The sequence below is a fragment of the Lygodium microphyllum genome, chromosome 8, assembly GCF_053477565.2.
Source record: "Lygodium microphyllum isolate KBCC chromosome 8, Lygodium_microphyllum_v1.1.10, whole genome shotgun sequence".
In the NCBI taxonomy this organism is placed as follows: Eukaryota; Viridiplantae; Streptophyta; class Polypodiopsida; order Schizaeales; family Lygodiaceae; genus Lygodium; species Lygodium microphyllum.
The window spans coordinates 118,823,942-118,836,950 of NC_141142.1; the positions used below are offsets into that span (position 1 = coordinate 118,823,942).

Here is a 13,009-nt window from a genome sequence, read left to right on the forward strand (position 1 = left end):
TTAAAAAAATCACATTGCAATATATTAACGCTTTGTTAATTCCCTCTCTCCATAGGAGCGTAGGCATTCAAGTTTAGCTCTTAGGTGATTCGGCGTTATCTATAAATTGGTTTGGAGCATCATCCACTGTTCTGTTTCTTTCATTGACCAATATATTGCGAAGCATGGCAGCTGAACTGTCACGAGCAGGGCCCTACAATCCAACTTCGATAATATGGACATTGGATAGTCGTCTCCAATTAATAATTGCAACTAGCAAGTCTATTAAAAAAGGATGTAGATGTAGATGCACAGAGCGCGTGCCAGTTAATGGCGAGGGTTCTAGCACAGGCTCCCCGCAACTTGTTGTCACACCGCGAGCCATAAATAAGACATGGCGGTAAGTTGGAAGATGAACCGGCGGAGCCCGCGAGGGCGAGTTCCATATTGTAGCGACTGCGACTGCAGCTCCTCCTCTTCCAGTCAAGCAAAGTAGCCGGCTGGTTTTGGATCAGCACAACAAGCACGGCCGGCTTAATATATTCTCTTGGAATGATCGAGGTCGCCGCGTACATCTTGCAATGGGCATTCCGAGCTGTCTCTGATCTGTGAGCGGAGGTTTTTCTTGAAGCATATAATCTGTATTGCTGGCGCGGGTGAGAATTCGGATCCAGTATTTCGTGAGCACCTCTACTAAGAATTACCAATTATACCCTGCTACGAATTACATAACCACGTCGAAAAGGAATGCTGTGATCACTGACGCTAAATAAATAAATAAATCAGGCTAATAATATACGAATTATATAAACCCGTCATAACTATCAAATACGGCCAGAGTTCAGACCCAGTCCAGGTATAGCGCGGACGAGGTCGACGGAGAGGCCTGTTGACGTCGCTGTCGATGACGAAGTGGGGAGGTCGTGCAGAAACGAGTATCGTGAACACGCTACAGCTGACTACAAATCACCATGATAATTAGATAGAAGCTCTAGGCGTCGTATAAGCCTTATATATAAATACAAGCGGCAGCTCGTGCTGCTGCTCAGTGCTTTCGACTGGCCAGGAGACGCAGTAGTGTGGGTGGGTGCTGTATTGTATATTGGCCGGTGAGCACCGCCTCGCTTATACTGTGCAGGTGTGTGATCGAGCTAGGGCGGTCGATCCAGTAGGTGTTAAACGTAGGAAAGTCACAAGAAGTGGCTGCAGATCAATATCAACGGGCGAGACTAGAGGATGTACACATAGAACATAGAAATCCCAAGAAAAGTAGGCTGAAGTTCAATATCGTCGATTGGTACGGCTGATACCTCTCTCTCTCAGTGTTTTCGGTGAACGTCGACGACGTCGAACTGCTGTGCAACGTCATTAATCATGGGCCGACGTCGTACCACAACTCCCAACTTGAGAATTACGAGGAACTACCAGAGGAGTTGCAGCTTATATCATAAGCTGGCCGGGATGCGGATGATGCATATTGCACTCCTATGGATATTGCTTGTCACGATGGCGGAAGAGCGCCAGACGTACACTGCGGCAGCTGCCCCCGCCGGCCGGTGGGCCACGCTGACCACGGTGGGCGTGTCGGTGATGCACATGACGGTGAACCACTAAAACAAGGTCCTCTGCTTCGACCGCACCAACTTCGGGGCGTCGCGCCTGCCGCTGCCAGGCGGGCGCTGCCGCCGGAATCCGCAGGACCTGGCCCTCAAGGTGGACTGCACCGCGCACTCCTTCGAGTACGACGTGGCCAGCAACAAGGCCCGCCCGCTCTTCATCTTCACCGACACCTGGTGCTCCTCGGGTGCCTGGACCTCCGACGGGACCCTCACGCACACGGGCGGCTTCTACGACGGCGCCAAGATGGTGCGCACCTTCGCGCCCTGCGCCGACGGCAAGTGCGACTGGGTGGAGAGGGGCCCCCTGCTGGCCGCCCCGCGCTGGTACGCCTCCGACCAGATCCTCCCGGACAACCGCGTCATCGTGGTGGGCGGGCGCGCCGCCTTCAGCTACGAGTTCGTGCCCGCCGGCCGCGGCGGCGCCACCGCTCTCCCTTTCCTCGAGCAGACCAACGTCCCCGGCGTGGAGAACAACCTGTACCCCTTCGTCCACCTCTCCACCGACGGCAACCTCTTCATCTTTGCCAACCGCAAGTCCATCCTCTTCGACTACAATGCCAACAAGATCGTCAAGGTCTTCCCGGACCTGCCCGGCGGCGCCCGCAACTACCCGTCCACCGGCTCATCTGTCATGCTGCCCCTCCAGTACGCCGATGGGTTCAAGAAGGTGGAGGTGCTAATATGCGGTGGCAGCCCGGACGGTGCCGCCGTCACCACCCCGGCGCTGCAGGACTGCGGCCGCATGGTCATCACCGACCCTAAGCCCCAGTGGGCCAAGGAGAACATGCCGGCGCCCAGGGTGATGGGTGACATGCTCATCCTCCCCGTAGGCGAGCTCCTCATCATCAACGGGGCTGAGCAGGGCACGGCCGGCTGGGGGGCTGCTAGAAAGGCGGCCCAGGCGCCTTTCCTGTACTCCCCATGGAAGCCTGCGGGAAGGAGGTTCCAGGTGATTACTGTACATATGGTTAATCATTCGTCATTCCACTAATGCGCCAGATGATCGACGTAGTTCTGATGTTGGACTAATTGCGATGTTATTATTGTGCTCCAACGTAAGAGTGAGATCAGCATATACTAATTAATACTGATACTACTATGCTATTGTAGGTGTTGGCCGCATCACCCATCCCCCGATGGTATCACTCCACCGCTGCCGTGCTGCACGACGGCAGGGTGCTGATCGGCGGCAGCAACAGCAACGCTGGCTACGTGTTCGGCGGTGCCTTCCCCACAGAGCTTCGCCTGGAGGCGTTCAGCCCCTACTACCTCGACCCTTCTTACAACCCTCGCCTCCCGACCATCACCGCTGTCTCTGCCGCCGTCATCCACTACGGCGCCAAGTTCACGATGACCTTCACGGTGCCCACCGCCCCTGTTAACGTCGTCTTCAACATCTACTTCCCACCCTTCACGACCCACTCTGTCTCCATGAACCAACGCATGCTCTACTTGAACGGCGCCTTCGTCAAGGCTGGAGGCAACGCCTACGTCGCTGCTCTCACCGCCCCTCCAAACACCATTATCGCGCCGGCCGGCTACTACATGCTCCGTGTCATCAATAACGGTGCTCCTAGCACAGCAGCTTGGGTGCGCTTTGTCTGATGGCCTGGCACGCTCTTGCTCAGCCAAACAAACAAACAAACGCCTCACTCAGATTGCAGCAACTTCCTCTAAGTGATCGACGCCACACCATATAGATAAGTCCGGGAGACATAAAACATGTTCTATTGTACAGAACCAGTGCTCGAAATAAATATTTTTCGAAAAAGTTGGAAAACCTTGAAGTGGGAAGATAAAGAGGTTTCGTGTCAAATTTTAGAGGTAATGAGGCAAAAATACACTAAAATTCTCCAAGATCTGTAGGTTTTTTCACCTTCAAATTTTATTTTTAATGGTAAATTTTAAATTTTGAAGGTAGGATTACACTATATAGAACTCTTACATGCACTTCCCGGAGTACAATAACAATGTTGTACCACCTCACAACACATTTGGATTGTATCATACATCAAATTCGTCATTCATCATTCGATTAATTGCATTCTTCACCGCCGAGCCTTTAAATCCACAAATCCCTCTTTCTTTGAATCCAACGATCGCCATTTATCCACATTAAAACACAATGCTAACAAAACAAATGAGAGTGGCCACCCACCCCAACTCCGATATGCTATAGGTCCCCACACTCCTCGGCGAGACCAATCCTCATGCATCTTAGGCTGGTTACACACCAAATAATGGACGCCCACTTTGTAAGCTTTAACCAATCAAAACACTTATTTAAGGGTTAGGCGTCCATAGTCCTTTACACATTGGAGAGGACATGACCTGTTGTTTACCTGCTAAATAGGTGAACTCCTTGCCCACTTTTGGACGGGGGAGTCTCCCCTACCCACTTTGTAAAGTGGTGGACAAGGGTGCACTTTTTGTATTTGCAACCAATCAAAAAAATTATGTCTATTTTTTATTTTTTTACAAACTGTGTCTATTTGGTGTGTAAAGATATGACGCCCATGTCCACGCCTAGTTTCAAAAAGTGCATGCCCACACTTTGGGCGGGGGTTGGTCATCCATCACTTGGTGTGTAACCAGCCTCACCACGATGGTTTCTAGAGCACTCCAAGTTGGAACGCTTTGCTCCTTCCATGTCCCACTTGCCTAGAATTTTAAAAGGAACTAGCTCCACGGCTATAGTTTAAATAACTTGATTCATAAGCCCAATGAAAGACTAAACGCAACATGGTTATGAGTTCCAGACGTGACCACTCTTTCAACATTAGAAGTTTTGGAACACATCACATGTTCAAACCCCACACAGTGTTTGTCTCCTACCATACATCGTAACAACTTGAAGCCAATGAAGAGTAGAATAGTTCTTGCATAGACCGCAATAAGCAAACCAAGACTTGGAGCCTAGTATGTTTGCATCAACAACAAATACATCCCATAAAGTAATTAATGGTTTAGAAAGCCAATTCTTATGCCACATGCCCTTGCCAACCTCAAATATGCTATGGAAAAACCCTTGGAAAAAAGAATACACCAAACCTACAAGTGGGAAACTTAAAACTTACAAGAGCAAGGTGGATCTTCCTCTGGCACACATCGTATTCAAAATTTGCTTGAAGTAGTAGCCAATATATGAGTATGTTCCCCTCAAAAAGCATAGGAAGGCTAATCCATTGTTGTCATTAATAATTGAGAAACCAAACATGAGATTGTATGGTTGCAACAATAGATTTTTCTACAAAGGCACCTCCTCTTGGCTTTTCAATTATCCTATGGATTGCTTTTAGTAGACATTAATACATTTAATACCATGACCTTTCAAGGCCACAATTTGCACCACCTCAAGGGCATGGCACAATTGCGGTGCCTAAAATTTGTAAGAGCACCCTTAAAATGGCATATACACTCTAATGTGGAACTTGCATATCTCAATTAAATGTGTGAATAACCATATCCATCATGTGATGTGTTTAAATTCATGTAGAAAAGAGTTCATAGAGGCGCAAGTAAAGATATGTGAAAATTTACACCAAATTACATGTGCTTGTGAACATTTACTTATAGGATATAGAGAATGCGAAAAGGAGCAAAGTAACCTTGCCATTAGTGCATTTGTATGTGCATTTTCAAAAGCAGTTATAGGTGTGCAACTACTTTAGTAGAGAGTTTAAACACAAGTTTTGAAGTGTGCTAATAAGTGAGTGTACATATATATATGCCACTCAAGTTTAATGCATTCATTCATGGCAACATGGCAATAGAGTTGTGGTACTAGACTCTAGACTTCCAAGCACAATCATGATAATGAACTCAATGCATGATGGGTACTCTCTACGCACTTATAATTTATCCATTGGATCTTTAGATGGGTTTAAGGTTTAAGGTTTAGTATTTAGGGTTTGCGGTCTAGGTTTTAGGGTTTAGTGTTTAGGGTGTAGGACTTACTTTATGGTTTAGATTTTCAAGTTTATCTTTTCTCATTTGGGGTCTAGTGTTTAGGGTTTAGGGTCTCATGTTTAGAGCTTGGTTTAAGGTTTAGGGTTCACAATTTAGTTGTTTAGTGTTTTCCTAGCTTCGATGGACGATGTTTCATAAACTGGATACATCATTTCCCAAAGTAGCATGTAAGAGGAACGGTTTCAAATTTTACATATAGGACAATATGAAAGCTATTAGTATCTTTAAGTTATAAGGATGGACGGGGCATCTACCATAGGGTTTAAGAGAATATGTGTTTCTCTCAAGCTTAAGTACACCAATCACTAATGTTGGGGTGGGTATATACAATACTTCCCCAAGGAAACTTATGGGAGCCCCAAACTTCATCATTCAACCAAGTAGGGAGATCCTAAAAGATGATCAAATCTAGACATTTATGCTAAACCATAGTGTTGGATGGTAGAGTAAACACAAATTGCCAGTATTTTCCATTTCACATCCAAGAATCTAATATTACTCAAGTTGTTGAACTAAGTAAACCCATATAAAAGACTTTTCCATGCATTATCAGTAAGGATATTATAATGTCCTTGCTTATGGGTAGGGATCGAAATGACATGATTACATTTTGGTGATATCCTAACAATAACACCTCATCAACTCTGCAATTTTTTGTCAATCTGGTTAGCTAGGTTAAACTTGCTATGTTGGTCAATGTTAATGAGGGATTAGATGAATAAATCAAATCCCTACAATTGGAGATTTGAAGTGGTTTAGGAATATGACTAAGCCTAGCTTAGCATAGAATGAATCAATATAGATTATACAATAGGAACAAAAAAGAAAGAGAATATAGAGTGAAGCTATGTAATGATAATCACTATTAGATCCAAATAGAATATGTGATATAGTTACAACAGGTTATATGTTAATAGATTCAAATAGACATGAGTAGTAAAATATATGACTCTTGATGCTTCCAATGAGTTAGCCCATTGTCCTAGCCCATAGTTGAGCACCCAACACATGATACACACAAAGAAATCAAACCTACTAGAGTTAATAACTTATCAAAATCACCAAAATTATCTTTAATCAACCCCCAAACCTTAGAAATTTCATAATTGATCCACTCTAATTTGGCCAATAATCCCACAAATAAGAGATCATACTCCCCAACATATAAAGCAATGCAAATTTCATTATCAAGAGATGGGAGCTAATATAGTCTCAAGTGTTGCATCCACCAATATCTTCATTCCACTCGGAGTCTTGATGAAAAGAATCCCCACCATATGGCAAGTGTTCAAAAGTTGGATGGATGATACAAACTCTACAGCATTAACCCACAATCCACATCCCAGTGACCCAATTGCCTACCTTAAAAGCCTTGGGTCTTAATGCCTTCTAGAAAGGGATAGAACATCATGCATTCCTTCTATTGAAATCCCTTTAGAACTATACTTGACGACCCCGACTGCAGTGTATTTGATCAATGCAACATGAAGTGCTCGTGAACCCAAACTCCCTGTGATGCGCAAACATATCAATAGGAAAATTTACCTATTTCTGGATAACCTACAACTACCTTCAAAGTCCTGCTCCAATCTGTCTAGAAAAACACCAACCTCAACCAAGGATATCAAGTTTCCAAGCTCAACAATTCCAAAATAACTATATAAACAATTTGTACTCTAGACAAACACAAAAAATCCAACTACAAAACAACAAAACAAACAGGCGCACAAATGGCTAAGCTACAAAATTCTTACCTATCTAAATGTCTCTCTAGGGGTTTTCAATTTACATGAAAGTGCTTGAAAATGGACCGCTGGGTATGGCAAAAGGTTCGAAAAATCATTGTTAATAAGAGGACCTTAGTTAAAGCTAGAGGAGTGGAAAGTAAGAGGAGAGAAGAATGAGGCTTGGACCTGATACCTATGTCAATTTCTACACATGCTCAAGAGCAGGTCAAAGCACAAAGTAGGGTAAAGCATGCAATCTTTAGCTCACAATAGAGGGAGGCACAATGAATTGAAATGGAGCGATTTGGATCATTACATTTTGGATCAAGAGGTGTCAATATATGGGAGGCGGAGTTTGTAAGTATTCATATTTTTTCTTAAGTTTTTTTGTGCTTAAATTTATGGTTGGTTTTGTTGTTAGTGATAGTGTTTTTATTTTGTAGTTTAATCTTGTGGATCAAAATCCTACTCACTATGAGACAACCTATAAGCACCATCATAGTAGGCTTGACACACGGAGACACTTATATGCAAGGGGATTCATCACTTAACTGGATGTGTGAGCAATTATGGTTAGCAAAAATGTGTTAAATGGTTTCTTTTATTTCAAAATAAAGGTTTTTAGTCATTTCTAAGTGTATATCTTTGATATCTAAGGGGGCAACAACACAATGAAGCAAAAAGAGAGAAAGAGAGCCAAGCAAGAAATGATGCAAATCATGAGAAGGACGATGAATTGATGAGAAAGGGGGAGATGACAATGATACCTCCTTCTATGAGATATGATCCATGTATATAATACAATACATAGATTGCTTTGTACTAATAGTCATCAAGAAAAGGTGGCTTCAAATAGTTGTATATGGTTTCTTATACAACTTCATATACATATAGTAATACAAGCCAAACATGATCTTGCCCATTCTTATTTCATATTGTTATTCAACATTTTATGTTAGTCATACTCTATTATAGTGTGTTTTTAAAAATGGAATGTGGCTTTAGTTTTGGTATTAGATGTGCAATGGATATGCAATAAAGTGTAAGGAAAAAGATTCAAGGAGTTGGTGGTTGCCTATTTATGGTTGGAGCCATAAATTTGCAAGTAGCACCTCCTTGTTTTTTTCTTGTACAAGGCACCTTTATTTTACCATAAAACTTTGTTTGAAAATTACAAATAAAATGGGATTAAAAAACATTTAAATTATCATGAAAATCATAGATGTAATGCGTATATTATTGTCCTATAGATCACACTTATTTTTTGGCAAATACATGCAGATTTGCTATAGGTCTTCCAACACAAATATTAGCACAAACTTAGACATTCTTATAATTCTTTTGTCGTAATTCAAAAAATGAATCAATAGAGCACATGTAGACTTAATCCTTTGTAGTGTTCTTTACATAATTTTTTAAAGTAATCATGTAAGTATTCAATCCCTGGAGGAAGAGAAGAAGTGATGGACTGATGATGAAGGAATTAAAAATGGCTATAGATAATTGATGTTGATGGGTCTTAAGGAGCTCCACTATACCTATTTGGCCACTCATGCTTCTACCTGTGGGATGCGTTTACCTTGTTATGCAATGGTTTTGTACACATGTAAGTGCAACTAGGAGTTGAGTCACATTCGAATCAAGGTTGCCCATGCTTGAGGACCTAATTGGTGAAGATTATGATGCTATGCTATTCTTAGGGTGACAAATCATTCGAACAAGCCTGAGATGTCCTTCCCATGATGTGCTCTAAGGTGATGATGTGGAAAACTGAACTAAGGTATTGCCCTAGAGTGTAGTGAGGGTGTAATGTGCTTTTCTTTTTGCTTCTTTCTTTCTTTTTATATTTTTTCTTTTTTATACAATACATAAATAAAGTACAAGTGTATGAATGAGAAGAAATAAATCACTCATGGAATGGCTTGATTGTGCATTGAAGACAATCCTTATTGAGAATATATTTTTTTATGTATTCACGCACTACAATGATGGATCCAAGTAGAAAGGATGTATGCATATGGTGAGCCTATATCTACCATATTGTTTAGTAAGAGATATCAAATGTTGGTAGTGGTAGGGCTCAAAGTGAAGGCAAACCATCACTATTTGATCAATTCTTGCATTGACATAAGAAAATAGCAATCGCCTCTTCATCTTCATAAGGTTTTACTAGTTATTGAAGAAGCTAGATGAGGAATCTAAGGTAATCGTAGGTGATTGATGAAGGAAGGATAAGGGCAATTTGGTAAATTCTTTTACAAAATGGCCAAAAGAAGAGACTAAGTCGACGGGTTGAGATAAGTAGGTTTTGTTAATGTCAATCCCCTTGATGTAGGGGAAGTAGAGTGGATTCAATTGCTCTCCTTTTTAAAAAAGAAGCTTCCCAAGTCCTCTTACCATTTTCAAAAATGGGATAATGCCATTCTAGAAAACTTGGACACACCTCACTAGGCTTCATTTTCAAGTATCTTCCAATGCTTCCTTGAGCTCTGCAGGATTTTTGATAGGCTGCGACATGGTCTAACTATTTCATTGCAATATTTTTTGCTATTCGTATGAGTAGCCATACTATGTGCAAGGGAAGTAGCCTTTCAAACCTACTCTCTTTTTAACATTGAAATCGAACACTATGGAAGGGTTGATCTCTTGCTTTTCTTGGTATCTCTATACAGTCTCTTTCGGGCTCTCTTCCTCTTCCCATGGTAGAAGCTCAAGGACAATGGGGTGTACTATTACCTTTTACAACTCATCTCTCAATGCATAGGTGCTTTTGGACAATTCTTCTAGGAGTGGCTGTAACGTGTCCACCTGTTCTCTTCAGGACATGTCTTAGCAGTCCATCAGAAAGAACGTCTAGAAAGCTCCACCCGGCACTCCCATGGAATGTCACGGAGTTTGCAATCTAGGACTTTCCGCGTCTGCCACGTAGCGAAAGTATTCTGGCCGTTCCCACTTAGGACCGACCTGAATCAGGGTTTTTCCCAATGGTCATTTCCTAAACGGCAACTAGCATCGAACCCCAGCGAACTACTTTACGCAGAAACGCCAGGGCTGAAGCGGATTCACGCTACACTTGGTTCAAGGAGAATGGGAACGAGAGGGATGCAAAGCTCAACCTCTCTGCCATAAGGCATAGTCCCATTCCATTCCCCTAAAACAACGTAAATCGGGATTATTATAAATTAGACTCTAGGTCAGCACCCTTTCTGTTTGTGTCCTTTGAAACGATCCTCTTGCTGTCATTTATGATTGAGAAAAGTTCCCCGCTGGGACCACCCATCCGTAGGATAGACCCATGGCCACATCCACATTTAATTGAACATTTAATTGAACATGCATCAAACAGCTTCCTTAATTAGTCCGTTAGGCACCAATTCCTTCACGTAATCTTAGCACTTGACATAGAAAAGCAGTGTCAAAACAAGTTCCTTTTCAACAAGTTATCATATTTATCTTTGAAATACATTTATAAAGTCCAGCCCGTAGGCTTATCCATAATCTGCCCGAAGGCTATCCAGCAATCCACAGGGATTACTAATCCAAGATTCCGCCCGTAGACTAGTATGCGGACCTCAAGATCCAATCCTGAGTCACCTTGGCCTCTTGTGCAGGGCCCGAAAGGCGGCGGATTTACGGCCAGAGCCCCCCCTGGCACCCAAGCGTCCTCCTGCTCCAAGTAGTACTCAACGGAGAGACCTCTTGTGGCGAGTTCGGTCCACCTTCCCGGCACGACTAACAACACCCTTGGTTAGGGTTAGGTAGACAGTCAGGGGTAACTGAAGCTGCCTCTCCCTTCAAGCCTTCAACTTGAAGCATTAGATATCTTTTCATCCTTTAGTTCATTTAGCAAACAAAGAAAATAGTGCTCTTTAAACTGTTACAAACACAATCATTTCCAGTGGTCGTTATTTTGGCCAACTGCTAAGGAGTGAATCCTTCTTTTCGAATGCATCCAGCACTCGATCCAGGATCAATTGCGACCTGGCAAGATCCCTAAGGATTTGTTTGTTAACTCTTATGTCCTTGGGTTAGGGTTGTACCCTATTAACCCAACTTAACCAATATCTTAAGTTCTATTAACAGAAAATATGTCACTCCAACTTATAGATTGGTCCTTTGCTTCCAAGCAAGTATCTAATGCCCTTATCTTGGTCACTTTTCCCAAGAAATGTGCTATAACAGGATGAATACTCATCCTCTTGCAAGATAAACTTGCATAGGAATCTGCCAATCTCATTGCGAGGAATTGGCCATTCCCTTGTAGTCAAATCACAAGATCATGCGACTCTGCAACTTGTTGCACAAGTGTCGCATCTAATCCATGGGACTATTTTACCCATCGAACGACGTCTTCTAATCACGGAATCATGATTAGATAGGAAACATGGTTAGGATGTTTTCATAATAATACGTTCGTGATTGCACTAGGCCCACATTGTCGATCCTAGGGTTCCAAATTCAAACCAAGTTTCATCTTTTTAGCGAGCGATCCTTAGGGTAGAACCCCTAGATTGTTTCTTGCAAATATTTCCTATTGTCCCTACATTCCGTGAAATAGGGATACGAGAGTTTCAACTTGACAATAAGTGCGACTAGGTCACATCCTCAACGTGCTAAACCCTAGTTAGCACTTAAATATGTTGCATCGATTTAACCATTCATAAGGGAGTCCTTTGTGGTTTAGGTGTTTCGGGTAAAACCATTACGATTCCATTTTCGTAAGCACACGATTCATTGGCTATGAATGATTAGATTTACAATCCCTAACTTTTCTGGTTAAGATCAAAGCATATGTTAAGTTATGGCATAATTCCTATTGATCCTTCTATAACATGCAATCAAGATTCATGCTACTAAGCTTTGGGGTTTTATGTTTAAAACGAACCATGCAGCCTTTTTCCTAGTTTCATTCTTGAATGAATTATTCGCATGCTGAATTTACACAACCTTTCGTGACTACTTACGTAATTGATTGAGATTTATGTCAATTTCTTAGAGATTAATCTACTTTATGCAACCCTAGAATCATTTCCATGCCTTGCATATTCCTATAGTTATTAGTAACTTTCTTTAATGAATCATTGCGAAGAAAAGATGTCTAATAATGCAACATGCGATTTATACTTTCCATGCATAATCAAAGTGTACAACAATAAATTCGACCTTGTAAAGATGATCATTAGTTGATCTAATTTTGTTACTTTGCAATGCATATAAACAATTTACTAAGAATGCATAGATGTCTTATGTCCTTCTTTCATTCGTTCCTTTGAAATATACAAATGACCGATTCTTTGATTGTGAGTTATTTTCCCTAAGATAGCCAATGTTTTTCATTCGTAAAAGTGCATCTTACTTTCATGAATTAACAAATCATAATTACGATATTCCGACGTAAATCAAAAATAGGAAGAAAACCTGGACTTGTGGATTCGGTGAAATGTCCACATGGATGTTAGGAGATGATCCTCCTGCGGTTGCACCTTGTTCCTTTTTATGGGCCATCGCGAATTCGGCCTTCTTGCCTTGGCCGCAAACTTATGATCTTGGCCCGTCTCCCTTGCACGCGAAACTCCCTTTGAGATTCGGCTTCCTTGACCGATTGCACCGTCTTTCAAAATCGAGCTTTAGAAGGCCTTATAGGCTTCCTCCTCGAAGTAGGGATTTCACGATTAGGACTTTACAACCGGCAAAAATGATTGTGGGGAATGTAAG

General features: G+C 42.2%; 1 pseudogene across 1 annotated transcript; it reads left to right on the plus strand.

Annotated features, from left to right (window-relative positions):
* Positions 1–939: 939 nt before the first annotated feature.
* Positions 940–3,518, plus strand: LOC148032791 (aldehyde oxidase GLOX-like; annotated as a pseudogene). The gene is made up of 2 exons (XR_015691665.1): positions 940–2,547; positions 2,709–3,518. The product of XR_015691665.1 is annotated as an aldehyde oxidase GLOX-like (transcript).
* Positions 3,519–13,009: the final 9,491 nt, after the last annotated feature.